The 16,259-nt window shown below is 38.1% G+C and overlaps 1 pseudogene; it reads right to left on the bottom strand.

Moving 5' to 3' along the window:
* LOC131276771 (vomeronasal type-2 receptor 116-like) overlaps positions 1–12,810 on the bottom strand; it is a 30,290-nt pseudogene extending 17,480 nt beyond the window's left edge.
* Between the last annotated feature and the right edge of the window lie 3,449 nt (positions 12,811–16,259).

The raw sequence follows: 16,259 nt of genomic DNA, 5'->3' as shown, positions 1-16,259 counted from the left end.
TTGTATATTAGTATAAACTATTTTAAAAATTCATTGAGATATTTATAAGGTAATGTTAATATGGCTTAAGAGGTTTTCTGGAAGCATGGTAAGTTCAGGAAATTAGTGAAAATAATTGAGAATGCTAAGGGGAGAATATGACAGAAAAACCAATAGTTGCAATTTTTTATTAGGCAAAATATTTTAAATAGAATCGAAGATATGGATATAGCACCAGGACAGAATATAAAATGGAGAAACAATCTGTGTTTAAGTGACTCTTCCATGCATTATCTAGCTGGTCTTGAAAAACAGTACAAGAATAATGACCTGTTTGAATAGTGGTGAAAGTAAATAATTTTGGAATATAGAATTGATGTTATCTAATTCATACTTGAGGCAAAATCTTTCCAAGTCTCAGAGGAAAAATTAAATAGTAAAATTAGCACATCTATTTTTCAAACCATAGACTAGGGAGACCTGACCAAAAAGGCACACAGAATAAAAGAAATTACACCTAAATTTTACTTTAAGTGAAATTTCATGCTCTTTTTTACTTCAACATATGTTATAGAAAAATATTTAAAACAAGCAAGAACAAAATAAAATGAATTTTTAGTGAGCAAGTTCTTGTTAATTCCAATAAGAAAAATATTCTTAAAAGGTGAAAAAGCCTGTACATGAATAGAAAAAATGGTCAAAATCCTGAAAGGCAAATCATCACACCCTCCAAGCTTGTGAGCAGTGAGCACTGTGCCTGCTGAGACTAGTGAATATGACTCCCAGGTGAAAAAATCTTATATATTTGCAAGTGCATATTACTGTCACATCGGGATTTATTTTCAGACAAAAATTAAAAAAAAAAAAAAACAAATCTGTCAAGGTGTATATTTTCCTGAAGTGGTTTGATTGCCCAGCAGAGTGTAAGAAGGGAAGCAGTTACTGCCTCCTACTCTGTCAGACACAACACCACTCTGTCCCTCGGTATTAAAGTGTTCTTAAAACAAGCTGGGACACATGAGAAAATCTGGCCTTCTACACCAGGAAATTCATGTCAAAATGTCCCGGAATGAAACAAATTGAACTGCACTGAAAAACAGCAATCACCAGCCTCCTTCAGAATTAGGTGTGTACATCAAAGACATTGACAACAATGGGACAAATATGTTTTGAAAATTATGAAGAGGAAATAAGCAGGGAAGCATTGGAGGAGTATTAAAGAATGAAAGATAGGCAGACAAATATCCAGAAACAAAAAGAAAGAAAACTTAGTTGCAAAATTTTTCAAAGGAGAAAAAGGTCTCAAATTCCTAATCTTTCCATCCCCTCTCAAAATTTTGCTCAGCTTCTTGCAAATGATATGTATCTGGCACTTTCAAAAAAGCATTAACCCATTATTTTATTGTGTGAAACTCCTTATTCTCACGTGAGCAGAAACTATTTGCTGGAATCCCCGGAAATTTTTTAATCAATTTTATTGAAACGTGTTCCCTTGAAGTTTCATTTCATCAATTCATTAATTAGACCGTCAGATATAGATCTTGCAGTCACAGAAATCTACAAAGCAAAGTAGTTTAAATGCCCACATGAATGAGAATGAAGCTGGAGTGGAAAATATCTCACAAATCATTCATCTCTTATCCCTAGACTGGCAGGCAGCTGGAGGATGCATGAAGGAACCCTGACAGGTGATGATACAGAGATATTTCAAACAGTAGTCAGATGCCTGTTTTAAGAAGTCTGTCCATGCATGGGGGACACAGGTATCTGGGGCATCTTGGTAAGATTATTAGCATCTATACTCATGGGGAAAGAAAAATGTGCAAACCATTGTTTGGGGAACAGACATATTTTCCTGTAACCACTTAGCAAAGCTCTAACACCAGTGGATTGCATTTCTAAAGAATATCACTTGATCCACTGCTTGTGGTGCAGAAGCAGAGGGAAAGGCAAGGAGGGTGTAGTTTTTTGGAGAGGGTTGTCTCACTTGGATTCCAGCACTGGAAATGAACTAAAAGGAAGAAAAATATAATATTCATTCCCACAGAAAAACTTCCAGTAGAAACAGAAAAAATAAATTACATTCTGGGATGTGAATAATAAGTGGGATGGAGAGGACAGATAACGTGGAGTATGTTGATCAAGCCACCTGCAAATTGCCTAGGCAGTTTTCATTGTAATAATCAAGCAGAAAATGAGTTCAAAAGCACTTACCGTTTCATATAGACTTCCTTGGTGGGTTTTGTGCTCCCATCGTATGTTATAAATGTATAAAGGGGGAAAAAACCACCTATAATCAGATCTCCTTCCTTAAATACACTGGGTTTCATTCTGATGAAGCAGGCAGGATAAGTCAATCACCATGCTGAGAGGGGAAGATGAAGGAGCAGGAAAATGAAAATAAATGGGTACATCACAGAAATGTCTCCCTGAATCAGAGCCAAAGCTTTAAGTCTGTGCACAGGATTTAGCAGACAGAGCTGAAATGGAATCTGTAGCCTGAAGTATATATATATATATATATATATACACACACATATGGATGTTTGTGCTGGATATTATTATGACCTGGAAAGGGAAATCTAATTCCTGGAATGACGTCTTTTTATTCATCTTTTCCATATCCTCAAAGACAATAGGGGGAACTGGAACATATTTTGCCCTTGGGCTCTGCATCTGAGGTCCTGCACCCAGGTGGAAACCAATGGTTGAAAACATGTTTGGATTATCCTCTTCACCCATAGGTGCTATGATATCATCAAGTCCACGGATAATAAGGCTCCAGGGACAACTTTCTCTCCAGGCAATTTAGTCTAACCTTTGTCAGTGCAGCAGGTCTAGTCAATGAATTGGTGTTCATTGCATGAGAACAATGATGTGTCATGAAGGACTCATGTTTGTCAAGATTTAGACAAGAGCATCCTGGAATCATGCACTCCAGAGTCCATAAAGATGGGCAGCCTAAAACATGTAGGTCCCAGAGTAGCCACACAATACACCCTATATGGCAGACATAAGCCTTCATGCCATACAATGGATCACAGCCACCCACAAATCAATGTGTCACTGCCTGGATAAGCAGCAGTCATGCTAAATTCAAATCTTGGAAATCAGTAGCTTAAGGACAATGTTAAAATAAATGTGCATTTGCATTATGAATTCCTAAAATGTGACAACCTTCAGTCCTTATAAAGCATCCTAAACCCATAGGTTAGCAAGTTATATTGATTCATTCCTCCACCTCCAGATTGGTTTCCTCAAATATTTGTACTTTTGGGGGAACATGGCCTTACGTAAGAAACTCTTGTCTTTTCTTAACATAAGGCAGAGAAACATATCAGGAAAGCATCCCCTACACTCTACTACATCAAACATTGATGACACAGGCAACGATAGATTTCTATTACTACGATGTAAAAAGTAAAAGACTTAAGGCAACTGACTTGGAAGGGAATTTGAAGATGTGACCATCATGCAGGCCCATACCCTTACAAGGCAGGGATTTTAAGTGTTGGGAATACCGCACAAATTTATGGTCTACCACACTCAAGCTTGCCTCCTCTGACTAGAGGTAGTAATGATCCCTAAGCCTACGGATAGTAGAGCTGACAAAGCCCTAGAAACAAAAAGACAACCTAAACAGACAACAAGGACTTATTCCTTATACATTCCAGGTAGGAGTGAAGGACACATATCACTGTGCTCCAGGGGGCCTTTTTCTAGTCATAGAGGCTGGTAAGTTCTTTGCAATATTTGAGGATATGTAGGGATGGACATTATGACAAAGATTGCATTTATGCTTGTTGTCCAAGAGTTCAAAATTGGAAGAAAGAGCTATTAAAAGGCAAATGCAATCATATCCAGGTGAACCTTCCCTGGTAATATTGAGGAGCAATGTCTCCTTTTCCAATACATGATGGACAGAAGAAGACCTACCATGTAATCACATTTTTCTCTTCTTAAATCCTGGCTTTGTGGCTGAAATTTCACTTACTCTACTTTGCCAAGAAGAACTTGTTGCTTGGTTCTAGATAATCTAAAGGATGCTTATGTGGAAGAGAGTGGTATCAGTGATTGAGACTCCAAGCATTGACAAGTGACTGTGGAAAAAGTTTATGAATATGGAGCAAGGCATTTTTTTTAGAAAAGTGATAGCTCTAGAATCTGAAAGGAAGAAAAGAACCTTGAAATCTTCTGAATCAGGTTTAAATAGAGTTTTCAGTGTGTGAGCTTGGAGTTATTTTTTACTTTATTTTTAAGAAGTTTTAGATTATAGAAATGTTAGAGGAGAAACATGGAGGGTATCCATGTGCCCTTCTACCGCCCCCATTCATATTTTCCAATATCAATAGCATCTTTCATTAGTATGGAGCAGTTATGCCAATTGGTGAATTCATACAGAAGCATTGCTACAAACCACAGTCAATAGTTTGCAATATGGTTTTCAATTTGCACCATACAATTTTGTGAATTTTGACATTTATAATGGTCTGTATCTGTCTTTGAAAATTCATGCAGAACAATTTCAATTTCCTCAAACTTGGGGAGACAAATGCAAGCACATACAGCAAGTCTCAACAAATTTAGATATATTGAAATTACACAAAGCACTTTTTCTGACTACTGTGAAATGAGGCTGGAAATCAAAAAGGGTCGAGAACATAATTAGAAAAATTATATGGAAGTTAAACACACGCTTACACAATCAGTTTGACTTGGAGGAACTCAGCAGATAAATAGTAACTACCACAAATGAAAATGAGAAAAAACATAAAATGTACTGGATGCAGCTAAATTAGTGCTAAGAAGGCAGCTCATTGCCTTAAATATGTACATTAAAAAATAAACAGCCAAAAACAAAACCTTAACTACACAGCTTAAGGAAGTAGAAAAAGAACAACTATCAAATCCCAAAGCATGCAGACGGAAAGAAATAATGAATAAAGCAGAATTAAATGAAATTGAGATTAAGAAAAATTAGAAAGAATAAAGAAAATGAAAAATGATTCTTTGAAAAAAATATAAAATTGAAAATCCCTTAGGTAGGCTAGGAAAGAAAAAAAGGGAGTTGATGCAAATAAATAAAATCAGAAATGAGAGAGTGTATATCACCACTGATCCCAAAGAAACAGAGTATTATAAGAGGATATATTGAAAAAAATTATGCCATTAATATGGACTATTTAGATGAAGGGTACAGATTTCTAGAAAGGCACATCAAACTACATTGATGAAAGAAGAAATTCAAGAAATTCAAGAACTGAGCAGTCCAATCACCAGCAATGTGATTGAAAGAGTGATAAAATTCTGTCTATCAAGAAAATCACAGGACCAGATGGAAGGATGGGCAAACTATATCAATCATTCCAGAAAGAAGTAATACTTATCCTGCCTAAAATTTTTCAAGTTTTGAGAAGAGGGAACATTATCTGACTCAGTCTATGATCACATGACCATCTCAACAGATGCAGAAAAGACATTTAACAACACACAGCCTCCTTCTTGATAAAACCACCTCAAAAGATAGGATTAGATGGAAACTTCCTCACCATGATAAAGAGCCTATAAGAAATCCCCATAGCTATCATCATACCCTATGATGAAAGGCTGTAGGCTTCCTCTCTATGATCTGAAAACAAGACAAAAATGCCACTGTCCCACTCATGGTTACCATTGCATTAGAAGTACTTCCTTGAGCACTTAGACAAGAAAAACAAATAAATGGCATCCAGTTTTGGAAAAGACAAACTTTCATTAATTGCAGATGCAATGATTCTACATGTTGAAAGCCAAAAAAAAAAAAAAAATCTGCAGCATAGCCACTAGAGATGATTAAACAGTACAGTGAAGTGGCAGGATATATGAGCAAGAGGCAAAAATCAGTTTTTCTGTGCAACAGTAGTGAGAAACCTGAAGATGAAATTTTAAAAATTCTATTTCCAATAGCAATTAAAAGAATTAAATATCTAGGAATAAACTTAAGTAAGATGTAAAGAACTTGTAGGCATAAATTACACAGCATCCCTACAGCAAGTGAAATAGGACCTAAACAAATGAAAGCATATTTCATATTGACTGATTGGAAGACTAAATATAATTAAGATGTCAGTCATTTCCAAATTGACTTATAGATTTAACCCAATTCCAATAAATTCCCAACAACTTATAAACAGACTTGGAGAAGCAAATTATCAAATATATTTGGAAGTGTAAGGGGCCCCAAATAGCCAAAAAATTTTAAAAGAAAAATAAATTGGATGATGTTACTTGAACTTAAAATACAATACAAAATTACAGTTGTCAAAACTTCATGGTAGGCAAGCACCAGCTGGTGATGCAATTAGAAAAAGTCCTTGAATAAAGGGTCAACTCAGACAAGAGGAATATCTCAACCTACAGGTAATGTCAGGTGTTAAAATCTGCTTTTTGACCTTGAATGAAAAGGGGAGCATGAAAGGACAAATGAGATTATATGTCTATGAGTCGGGAGGTCATCAAAGGAGTCACGCATATGCACCCCTCAGCAGAATCCCAGAGACAGCCAAAGTAGATAGAACCCAGGTACTGGTTCTCCTGAGGACTACAGAGACCTATTGCTTCTATGGTCATGGCAGATGGCTCTGGAGTTCAGTGCCATGTGAGATGGCCCTAATTTGGAGTTTGTGTTCCAGAGTTTGATGGAGTTGGACTCAGATGTAACCTTTCTATGCATGCTTTTTCTGTCACTTTCACTGAACCTGTGGTTGGTGCTGGGTTTGATGTATACTCAGGAGACATGAATCTCTGGACTGTCCATGTGGCAGCTGGACCCTGAGGCTCAGCAGACTTGCAACTCCTACCATCCGGTTCCTTGACTTATCCTGGTCAGCTAACAGGGAGTTGAAGTAGGTCAGCCACCACACCAGGGAGCTGAGAGTGCCTACAACTGCAAGCAGGAGAATTGCATCTGTCAACCATGTGGAATCTAAGCCCCCTTTCGATATAGAAGTGGAGTGTACACAACCATCCCATTGTCCACAGGATGGAGGAATAGAGTGTGGATTATAATGAACTTACTGATATTCTACAATGGAAATAATGTGATCAGTAATGGAAGATATTGAAGAATTGATGTGCAGAAAGTGACCACGGTAGCTGCTGAGTGTAGGGAAAGGGAAGAAGAAATATGAAGTGGGGGAATTTTCAAGACCTGGAGTTGTCCTGGGTCGTACTGCTGGAACAGATACCAGACATTTTATGTCCTTCCATGGCCCACTGGGTGGACTGGGGAGAATGTAAGCTGCAAAGTGGTGCAGCAGTGTTCCAAAATGTATTCACCTAATGAAATGAATGTGCCACACAATGTTGAAAGAGGTTGTTGATGTGGAAGGAGTGGGATGAGGGGGGTGGGAGTATATGCGGACCTCCTATATTTTTTAATGAAATGTTTATGATAACAGAGAAAAAATAAATGCAAAAGGAAAAAGAGTAAATTCATGTTAAGTAAATCATCCATGTAGAGCAGAATAGGAACAGACTGAAAAAGAAACTTGAGCCTCAAAAGTTCACTTAATTAGATTTGTTAATGTATAGTCATGATGGTAACACAACTTTGTGAATATAATCAACATTCGTACATTATATAACTGAATGTGGAGTAATAGGGGAACTATTGGTAGTATATATGTTGCTAAAATACAAATTAAAGGTAAGCAATGATAAGACTGTGCACTATAGTGAACCGTAAAGGAATTTATGGGTTATAATTAATAGTACAATTATATTATTCATAATTGCTAAAAGATGGAAAAAATGTAAGTGTCCATCAACTGATGAATGGATAAACAAAATGTAATATATTCATACATTGGGTTATTATTCCGCTGTACCAAGAAATCAATTGGATAAGCACATGACAACAAGCAGGAACTTTCAGAATATTAGGTTGAACAAATTCAGACACAAAAGGAAGAATATTTTATAGTCTCACTGATATGATCTAAATACAATGAGTAGACTTCTGGAGTGGAACTGTGAAGTATAGGTTGGTGGCAGATGGAATGTGGGATGTATGTAGAATTCTTAATCAGGTAAAATATAAATAGGTGGTAATGGTGGCAATTGATGGCTACAAATAATGAATGTAAGAAACACTGATTTGTGGAATGAATGTGGCTGAAACAAGTAGTCAAGTGAAATTATCGTTATATGGAGGACAGCTGGAGGATGATATTGGGAATGTATAAAAATGATTTTGGAAGGAGATGAAAATTGTGGTTAAAAATATAAAAGGAGGAATGGACTTCTACACATTTTTAAGAATGTGCTGATACAATCGGAACATACAAATAATATATTATATGGAATATACTTAAGAACACAACTGTAATATTTTTGAAGCAACAGCAAAGTTGGTACTATATTTTCTTTTTACAGATCTGAAATTAGGATTTATTGAAATATTTACACGGTTCATTGCTCATTACATGAAGGTATATTCTAGAGCTGACATTTTGTACACATTTACATACATTTTAAAACAATGACTGTAGACTATTTAATCACCCACTCCTCTATTGGCTAACCACTTTATTAGCAAATATTCTCTTTACCACCTTCCTTTTCTGTTTACCAGGAAAGATAGAAAAGTTCCTTGCTCTCTTTCACCTTGGCACATATTTAACTGAGGAGAATTTTACTTGGCTCCCCCATTCCTGTTTCTATCTCTGGCACATTATAAATGATAGGAATACCAATTACCCTGTACCTGGGCACACCCTGTCATCTTTTGCTATGATATTAGAGTAGCACCTTAAAGTTGACAAAACACTTTCAGTTACAACATATGAGCTTTACCTCAAAATGTGCGGTGATTTAGCCTGAAAAATGCTTTTATCTTCCTTTCAAAGATAGGAAGGTTGAAGAGCAGGGGAAGTGAGTGTTTTGCCCGAGATGACACTGAAGTTGGTACTATATTAATGCTAAAGGTTAAAAAAAGAATCAGAAATCTGGTTTTGAGAGCTATGAATATGATTAGCATTTTTTCTAATTTTTTTTCATTAATAAGGCGTGACTAGGCCGTTTAATCTGCGTTCATCTGTGTATCTTCCTGAACTCTAGAGGAATATCTGAGTTAGTAGTTGGAATTAGATGAGCTCAAAGTTCCTGGAATGAACTTTATAGGAACAATGTTTCCATAACTCGTTGAGCTGTGTTTTTCTGTTTTTTTAATTTTTTTAATTTATTTTTTTCTTTATTTTTTTAATATTACATTAGAAAAATACGAGGTCCCCATATACCCCACCCCCCTCACCCCACTCCTCCCCCCCAAAACAACAATCTCCTCCATCATCATGAGACATTAATTGCATTTGGTGAATACATCTCTGAGCACGGCTGCACCTCATGGTCAATGGTCCAAACCATAGCCCACACTCTCCCACAGCCCACCCAGTGGGCCGTGGGAGGACATACAATGTCCGGTAACTGTCCCTGCAGCCTCACCCAGGACAACTCCAAGTCCCACAAATTCCCCCACATCTCATCTCATCCTCCCACTCCCTACCCCCAGCAGCCACCATGGCCACTTTCTCCACACCAATGCCACAGTTTCTTCAATTACTAATCACAACAGTTCATGAATAGAATATCAGTAAGTCCACTCTAATTCATACTCTATTCCTCCATCCTGTGGACCTTGGAATGGTGTCTCCACTCCACATCTATATCAAGAGTGGGCTTAGATCCCCATGGATGCTGCATGCAATCCTCCTGCTTTCAGTTGTAGGCACTCTTGGCTCCCTGTGTGATGGTTGACCTTCTTCACCTCCTTGTTAGCTGAGTGGGGTAAGTCCAATCAACCAGAGTGTAGGAGTTGCAAGTCTGTTGAGGCTCAGTGCCTGACTATCACATGGTCAGTCCAGAGATTCAGGAACCCTGGGTATACATTAAACCCCAGCATGAACTACAATTCTGGTAAAAGTAACAGGAGAGACTTGTGGACAAAAATCACCTCTGAGTCCAGTTCCATCACACAGAAACACAAACTCCAAAGTAGAGCCAAATGACATGACACTGAACTCCATCTTCCATGACAATAGCATCTGTGGGTCTCTGGAGCCCTCAGAAGAACCAATGCTTAGGGTTGTATCTATTTTATCTGTCTCTGAGAATCTGCTGAGGTGTGCATAAGGGCAACTCCTCTGATAACCTCCCAGCTCTTTTTGGAGACTCATGGCCATGTAAACTCATTTATCCTGAAAGAAGTTGATGTGGGATGAGTGGCGGGTGTGGGGAGTGGGGCATCTGGGAGCCCCCTATATTTTATAATGTTACATTTTGTTAGATCTATTTATCTTTTAAAAAGATAAAAAAAAATTTAAAAAATATAAGTAAATAAATATATAAATATCACCAAAAATTTATAAAAATGTAGACTATAATGTAAACCATTATGTAACCAAAATTTTATGAGTGTGCAGTCTAAAATGTATACAATAATGCAAACAATATTGAAACTATGATTATTATCTGTGTTTCAATATCTGTACATCAGTCGCATCAAATGTAACATTCACATGTATAAAGATCATTTCTCGGGAAGGGGGAAATGGGTTTGATATTGAGCCCGTGGGAGTCCCCTATGGTCTATATATGGCTTTACTGTGACCTAAAACCTTTTTGAAGACACACACAGAAAAATGGAGACACTGAGGAAGAAATGGAAGAGATTGCCTTGCCACTGTACATACAGGGCAAAACCTATTACAGTGTTGAAAGGGAAAACATCAAAAATTTTCTTATAATATTTTTCATTCTTTTATTATTCCAGTTCATTTTTTACTTTATTTTAGTTTTTCTAAATTGTTATATATTCTAATTCTAATCTTTAACCTATCATTACCATTGCATTTTCCTCTTAACTGAATTTGGCAAGATATTAGGCTTCATTTTTTTAAGAAGTTTTGGATTACAGGGGTTTTCAACTCTGTCACGGGAGGAGCACAGATGGGGCATGTCCTTGATGGGGATGCATGTGTTGGAGGGAATTTTCCAAGGCATGCATATAGGATATGTAAATATGTTTGGATGTTGATGGGTTATGACATAAGAGGTAGAGTTTCACAGGACAACTAAGGGAGTGCTGAGGTCCCATTCTGGGAATCTCTGTTGCACTCCCCAATGGAGGAGCAGCAATCCCCCAAGTACAAGGGCAAAGAGCAGTGAAAAAGAAAGTTTCAGTGATTGGTCCTTGATACTGATGATTATGCTTATGAGTCTGTGCTTGAAATTGCTGATGTAGGAGGAGTGGGAGTGTGGAGAGGAGGGTATATGATAACCTCTTATATTTTTTATTGTAACATTATATGCTTTACATGTGTCTTTAAAAAATGATAATAAAAAATATTTCTAAATTTCAACTAGGCCTAGGGTTGCGAGGTGTGTAAGAGTTTCCTCCTGAGAGCCTCCATTTTGCTCAAATGTGGCCACTGTCTAAGCAAAAATCAGAATGTTAATGCAATACATTTCCCCCAGCATGGGTCATGACTACTGGTGATGAGCCTCCCTGGGACTGAGGGATTACTGTCAATCATTACCTAATGATGAAAGTTGAAAACAACTTGAATAAAAATGGTAAAGGCAAATGAGTTATATTGCTAAGAGACCTCAAAATAAATTAGGAGGTCATCAAAGGATTTGCTTATGCATGTCTCAATAGGATCCCAGAGAAACTGAATGGAGATATAACCCCAGGAAGTGGTGACCCTGAAGGCTGCAGAGACAACCAAGTCCTAGGGTAATGGCAGATAGCCTTGGAGTTCCATGCCGTGCTATTGGACACTATTTTGGAATTTGTGGACATGAATAGGACATGTGCCAGCTGGACCCTGACCCTCAGCAGAGCTGCAACACCGACACTCTGATTCATTGGACTTACCCAGGTCAGCTAACAGGGAGGGGAGGATGGTCAACCAGCACACCAGTGACCCAATGTGTCTACAACTGCAAGCAGGGGAATCACATCCATCAACCATGTGGGGTCTAAGCCCCCTCTCAATTTAGAGGTGGAGTGGACATCACCCTCCCTCAGTCTACAGGATGGAGGAATAAATGTGGATTAGAGTGGACTTATTGGTATTCTATGCTAGAATCACTGTGACTATAGCAATGGAAGAATTTGTATCATTTATGTGGAGATGAGGGCCACAGGAGGTGCTGAAGGCAGGGAGAGTGAAGAAGAGTTTTGATATTGGGGTATTTTCTGGTCTTGGAATTGTCCTCAATGATATTGCAGGGACAGACAAGGGGCATTATATATATATATCCTTAACCCACTGAATGGGCCTGGGGGGGGGGTGTAAATTGCAATGTAACCAATAATTCATGTGGTGTAGCAGTGCTCCAAAATGAATTCATCAAATGAAATGAAAGTGCCACCCTAAAGAAAGAGGTCATTTTTTTTGAGGCTGGGAGGTGGGGATTGGGGTACATGGGGACCTCTTAAATTTATATCTAGAATGGGATTAGGTATAGTACTTAATACTAATTAATGTACTATCCAATTCATAAGTTTCTCTTTGAGGTTCAATTAACAAGTATATGTTTCAGGTTTGCAATACCTTACATCTTATATCTCCATGGGATCAGGCAATAATGCCAGTTATGTTTAAATTCTACTCACAGTACTGTGGTGATCATTGTTCCACTTGTTATGTCCTTCACAGAGCCAACAAGTTGCACCATCATTGACCTTAGGGAGAAGCTAGGAAGGTAGGTTCCTGTATTCCACCTGCCTGGTGTGTAGCACCCTTCAGTACTATGAAACAATGACAATCTGGAGGTGATATCCATCGTACATTTGTCTGTACTGAGCCATCACTGGCTGCTGCAGGAGTTTGAAACTGCAATGTAGTCTCCATTGACTTTAGGAGCACAACCAGAGATGTAGTAGATGACTTTATTACATTAGGGATCAGTGAATAACTTAACCAAAAACTCAAATGGAGAGGAAACCTGCAGTGTATCAAGGGAGTTTTTTGAATGCACAAGAAAATTTGACAATGCTGAAGTTTATCTCTTGATTTTTATACTTTTTAAAAAATTGTATACAATGCATTACATATCAAATGAAGATTTAATACTTTGATTTTTACCTTTACACTTCTACCATGAAGACATTATTTAGCAGGTATTTTATTTTAGCAGTAGAGGAAAAACTACTCCTTTCTTAAAAAAAAAAAAAAAGAAAACAAGATTTCCAATGGAATCAAGGAAACTTTTTTATTACCACCACTTGAATAAGCAATCAAGGTGACATCCAGACAGATTTTACTGCTATGAAGTTACTTTTTCTTGTTTCTAGCTAATAATGGCTCTTAGAAATGGGCATTTAAATGCTTCAGTTTAGAAGAGGCTTTTTCAAATTCCTTATAATTAACCACAACTAGCAATTAAATAAATTCCACTTGTGATTTATACATTAAATCCACTCCCAAGACAGTATTGACATTTAAAGGCTTGTATTTAGGTGACCTTTCACCATTACTCAATTTTTAACAGGTAAACCCCAAATCTGATTTCCAAGGCACAAGTAAACTGACAATGTTAAACACAGATTTCATAGGTGAATGCAAGGTTAAGCACAGCACACATACAAACAAAATATTTATAACTTCAGCATTTCTAGAAGCTCTTTGATCTCAACTGATGGCACATGAGTTTTCTTATTGTCCAGGAGATGCTTATTAACTGGTCTGGATGTTGGTCTCTATTCGTAACTTTCATAGGCACAACTGAGTTTAAACAAATAGAAGATTGAGGTTTAATTTTTCATTTCTTTAAGGAGACATGACTTGAGCTTTCTGGACATCAGATCTATCTGTCTTCTTTTCTTACATGGGTTTAAGTGGAATTCAGGGTCATTTGCAGAGGCTGCTCTTGGCTATATTAGGGCCATGTAGGCCAGCAGGAGGCAGAATTTCCTGATTCCTGAAAAGAGACTCCTATGGGGAATGTGTTGGTATGCTAGCAGTTGTGCCCATTATTCTAGGAAGAATGAAGAATCATCTTTTAGCCACCAATCTGGCATCCCAGAGTCCTATTCTGCCTGAAATGTTCACCACTCCACACAATTTGAAGCTGATCCCCTGTCCCAGCATACTGAAAATTTCAACTCTCAGAGCCTGCCTGACCTAGAGGCATCCTTACAGGTGACATAAATCTTGGGGGATATCTGATGCTTCAGTTCAGTGTACCCAAGTTGAGCTGGTGGGAGATATTCTGAGCATTCAGAAGTGTGTGAGATAAGTCTCAGGGGATATTTGGCTGCCCTTTGAATGGAAGGGCCAAGGAATGGGGACTCTTCACAGTTTACTACTCTGGTTCTCATCATCTCTGATATTTCAGGGTCTTTGATTGACCGCATGATTACCCAAACAGAAGTTTTTGAGTTTAATCTCAGGAAATATTTGACTACTTTCTGATTCTTGCTACTCTGATCATAACAGAGTCCCTGGTTCCAGGCATTCCTGGGGCCATTTGAACTTGGAAGACCAATCGAATAGATGAGACGCCTTCCAAATTAAATACTGTTCCTTCCATGGAGAAGAGTCAGAAAACGTATTATCCATATCCCTCCAGAAGTCTTACACTCAGTCCTAGTTTTAAGATTTTACTGACTGATAATTTCCCAGCATATGGTATACAAAAATATTTGAAGATTCTTTGGGTATTTTCATAGTAGCCAAAGTTCCAAATGACAACAGAGGGAGTACAGAGTTTCAAGCCAGGGGAGCTCTCTCACATTCCCCAAAGGAACAACAACAATCCCCCAAGAGCAATGGCAAAGTCCAACAAGGAAGGATGGCCCAATGATGAGTTCTTGATATTGATGACAATACTTATGAACCTGTGTGTCTGAAACATGAACTATGCCTAGAGTTGCAGAGTGCCTAAGAATTACCTAATGAGAACCTCCACGTTGCTCAAACATGGCCTCTCTCTAAGTCAAACTCAGCATGCAAATGCATTACCTTCCCTCCAGCATGGGACAAGACTCCTGGGGATAAGCCTCCCTAGTGCTGAGGGTTTAACCCCAATCAATAACTTGTGATGCAACTAGAAAAAGACCTTGAATAAAATGGGGAAATGGTAAAGACAAATAAGTTTATATTGCTAAGAGTCTTCAAAAGAGAGTTGGGAGGATATCTGAAGGGTTACACTTATGCATGACTCAGCAGAATCTCAGACACTGACAAAGCGGATACAACCCCAGGTACTGGTGCTCCTGGAGGCTATGGTGATACACAGGTTCTATGATCATGGCAGTTGGCTCTGGAGTTCAGTGCCTTGTCAGTGGGCCATAATCTGGAATTTGTGCTACTGAGTGTGATGGAGAAGGACTCCGATGTGATCTTTCTATACATGCCTCTTCTGTTACTCTTACAGAACCTGTGGTTAGCACTCGAGTTGGTGTATACTCAGGAGACTTGAATCTTTGGACTGGTCGTGTGCCAGCTGAGCCCTGAGCTTCAGCAGTGCTGCACCTCCTAGTCTCCAGTTCATTGGTCTTACGCAGGTCAGCTAACAAGGAGGTGAAGATATTCAACCACAACACCAGTTAACCAAGAGTGCCTAAAACTGAAAGCAGGAGATTTGCATCCATCAACCATGTGGGATTTTAGCTCCCTCTCAATATAGAGGTGGAGTGGAGGTCAGCATCCCATGGTCCACTGGGTAGAGGAATAAAATATATAAGAAAGGACTTACTGGTGTTCCACTATAGAAAAATTATGACTTTAGCAATGGAAGAAATTTTATCATTGATGTGGAGACTGTGGCCAAAGTAGTTGCTGAACGGAGGGAGTGGAAAGAATAGATGTGATGTGTGGGCATTTTCTGGACTTGGATTTGTCCTAAATGATATTCATGGTCAGATGCTGAACAGTATATTCTGCCATAACCCACTGAATGTCCTGGGAGACAGTGTATACTACAATGTAAACATTCTCCAAGCATTGCAGCAGTACTCCAAAATGTGTTTATCAAATGAAATGAATATCTCTCAATGATGAAAGAGGTGGTTGATGTGGGAGGAGTGGGTTCAGTGGATGTGGGGTATATGGAAATCTCATATTTTTTAATGTAGCATTTTTGTGATCTATGTATTCTCAAAAATACAATTAAAATATAAAATAAAATAATGGTCATTAAGTGATTAGAGATTAATGGTGCTATCTAAAAGGCCTTGGTGCCTTGAGGCAACGGCTTCCTTTCAAGCAAAGGTTGCTTCCCAGTTTCAC

This window comes from Dasypus novemcinctus, chromosome 30, assembly GCF_030445035.2.
Source record: "Dasypus novemcinctus isolate mDasNov1 chromosome 30, mDasNov1.1.hap2, whole genome shotgun sequence".
NCBI classification, from domain to species: domain Eukaryota; kingdom Metazoa; phylum Chordata; class Mammalia; order Cingulata; family Dasypodidae; genus Dasypus; species Dasypus novemcinctus.
The sequence above is the reverse complement of the archived record's forward strand: the minus strand, read 5'-3'. Positions and strand labels throughout refer to the sequence as shown.